General features: G+C 49.5%; 1 protein-coding gene across 1 annotated transcript in view; it reads right to left on the bottom strand.

Annotated features, from left to right (window-relative positions):
- The window catches only part of LOC104985522 (guanylate cyclase soluble subunit beta-2-like), a 61,676-nt gene that overhangs the window by 58,342 nt on the left and 267 nt on the right, over positions 1-3,067 (bottom strand). The window lies entirely within an intron of this gene.

The following is a 3,067-nucleotide window of genomic DNA, read 5'->3' as shown; positions in this document are numbered from 1 at the left end:
GTCTCCCAGGCCTGCCCACCCCACTGTGTGTGGCCCATTCACAAGGCACACCCTGGCCTGGCCTTCACAGCACCCTCTAGAACTGTCTTCATTTATGTTCACTATTGCCTATTCCTGCGGGCTTAGGCTCACCCCAAATACCTCCTGCTGCTGCTGCTAAGTCGCTTCAGTCGTGTGCGACTCTGTGCGACCCCATAGACGGCAGCCCGCCAGGCTTCCCCATCCCTGGGATTCTCCAGGCAAGAACACTGGAGTGGGTTGCCATTTCCTTCTCCAATGCATGAAAGTGACAAGTGAAAGTGAAGTCACTCAGTCGTATCCGACTCTCCGAAACCCCATGGACTCCAGCCCACCAGGCTCCTCTGTCTATGGGATTTTCCAGGCAAGAGTACTAGAGTGGGGTGCCATTGCCTTCTCCACAAATACCTCCTGCTCTTCCCCAAACAGGCAACCCTTCTCTGATCGTCCTTTCCCCCTTTTGTTCAGTCATCTGCGGCAAGTCTCAGCTCCATCGCCATCTCGTCTCTGAGACTGTTCTCATTCCCTGCACTGGCCACTGGCTGGCCTTCCCTGGGTCCTAGGCTCATTGCTCAACCCCCTGCATCCTTGTTACCATGGGGTTGCCTTGTTAAAATATCACATACACACAACCCACATTTCCTATCTATCAACACACGCACCCATGTACACACATAACACATACAATGTTTGTGTATATATACACACACACATATGCTATTTTCCCCTCTCCTTTACTAAATTACAAGCTCCTCGGAATCAAAAAGTAGATATAATTTATCTACGTTTCAACTAAAGTGCCAAGACAGTCTATGGCACATAGGAAGTATTTAATAGACACTTACTGAATAAGTAAGTACTGAATTGAAGCCTCAAGTATGATCTCAGGAAAATCATTAAATACCTTTATTTGTTTGTTTTTAGTTGCTAAGTCGTGTACAACTCTTTTGCAACCCCACGGGCTATAGCCTGCCAGGCTCCTCTGTCCATGGGATTTCCCAGCCCAGAATACTGGAGTGGGCTGCCATTTCCTCCTCCAGGCGATCTTCTCGACCCAGGGATTGAACTCACGTTTGCTGCATTGGCAGGCAGACTCTTTACCACTGAGCCACCAGGGAAGCCCTTCGTTAAATACATTTTAAAAGCATTTAACATCAATCCAACAGTAACAAAGATAGCAACTATTCATTGTAGCCATCTTTCAAAACAAGTTCTGAGTCCAGTGAAAACATCCTCCCTAAGGCTCCTAGTGTATGATGAAGGAAACCCAGACACGGAGAATCCAGCCATCTGCTGCTGGGTTATAACCACATGGGGTAATGTAACTCGGTTTGAAGACTTAGGGTCAGTCCACACTTGGTGTTCAATGGTCCCCAGAGGTAGTATAACTATTCACTGGGGACCCCGAGTATACTGTCTGAGAGCAGCTGCCTCACCCTCTGCTGATTATAAATACACCTTTCTTCTGGGTGTTGAAATCAGGGGACTTCCTCTATCCCTAGAGAGAGCCAAAAAAAAAAAGGCCGGTTCTGCAGAATTTGTCCAAGGTATGTGTTAGGTCTTTTGTATTTACTTCTTGCGTACCAGGTCACAGGGCTTCTCCCCCAGACACACTCCTGATACATTTGAGGGCCCCAGTGAAATGGGGAAGAATGACGAACAGCACCCAAGTTTTCAAACACTTGGAACTAGCCCTGATAACAAGTGGATACTCAAGCAGGCAGGTGCTCTCATTGGCTGACAGAAACCAAATCCTTCCGGGACTCTCTGAGCAGTAACCACGGTACCTCTGAGAAACATCAGTATTCGAAAGAAGCCATTTTTTCTGTTCATCTGAAGTCCAGCAAGTGTTAAGTTCTTGCTAAGTCTCCTTTGTACAGTCCATACCCAATTTTGCTCACCATGCCTCTCATCTTTTTTCTGGGGGATGGAGCCCACAATGTAACACAGGTCTGCACAGGGGGTGTGGCCTAGATCAGGGGTCTCCAGCCTCTGAAATCTAGTGTCTGATGATCTGAGCGGGGAGCTGATATAATCATAAGAGAAATAAAGTGCACGATAAATGTAACGCACTTGAATCATCCTGAAACCATCCCCTCACTCACCCTCCCCCCTTCCCAGTTTGTGGAAATATTGTTCTCCATGAAACCGGCCCCTGGTGCCCGAAAGGCTGGGGACCACCGAGAGGAAACAGCTTGGATCCTAGAGCCAGAGTGATTTCTGTCTCTGTGTGGCTTTGGGTAAATTACCTAACCTCTCTGAATCCAGCCTACTTACTCACAGGGTAACCTGGAAAACGGAGTGCTTACTTTTTTGGAGGATTGTTATTTAGGTTTATAGAGAGAGAGTTCTGGAGCTGGGCTATGGGGGTTGGACCCCAGCCCTTCACCGAATCTCACTGGTCTTCAGTTGTTTCATCTGGGAAATAGGAATGAGAATGGTCCCCTCCTACAGGGTTGTGCCTGCAACATGTGCTAAGCTGCTTCATTTGCATCCAACTCTGTGTGACCCTATGGGCTGCAGCCTGCCAGGCTCCTCTGTCCATGGGATTCTCGGGGCAGGAATGCTGGAGTGGGCCGCCATGCCCTCCTCCAGGGGGTCTTCCTGGCCCAAGGATGGAACCCCAGTCTCTTACATTAGGCAGGCAGCTTCTTGACCCCTAGCGCCACCTGAGAAGACCCACAGGACTGTAGTCAGGATTAAACAACATAATAGATAAGAGGCACTTGGTGCTTAGCAAGTGCTCAGGAATTTGAGACGTTAGGTAGATGCTCTTCTTAGATAATATGTCCTGCAATTAATAGCTGCTGGACAAATGGGAGCTGAGGGGGGGAGTCAGAACAGAGGATGCTGAGAGCTCCTTACCATAGTGACGCTGCGTCTTCAGGTCTGAGCGGTCACCACAGTCCTGTCTGCCCCCTGCGGCTCAGGAGAATCCCAGGCATCTGCAGAGGAAGCCTGTCTTGTAGAGGTCGGGCACCCCCCACCTCCGCCCCCCAGGGAAATCAGAGCTGATCCCCAGCCCCCAGGCCAGGAGCTGACGATGGGG

The sequence above is a fragment of the Bison bison genome, unplaced genomic scaffold (assembly GCF_000754665.1).
Source record: "Bison bison bison isolate TAMUID 2011002044 unplaced genomic scaffold, Bison_UMD1.0 scf7180017864048, whole genome shotgun sequence".
In the NCBI taxonomy this organism is placed as follows: Eukaryota; Metazoa; Chordata; class Mammalia; order Artiodactyla; family Bovidae; genus Bison; species Bison bison.
Note: the sequence above shows the minus strand (reverse complement) of the source record. Positions and strands in the feature narration are given on the sequence as shown.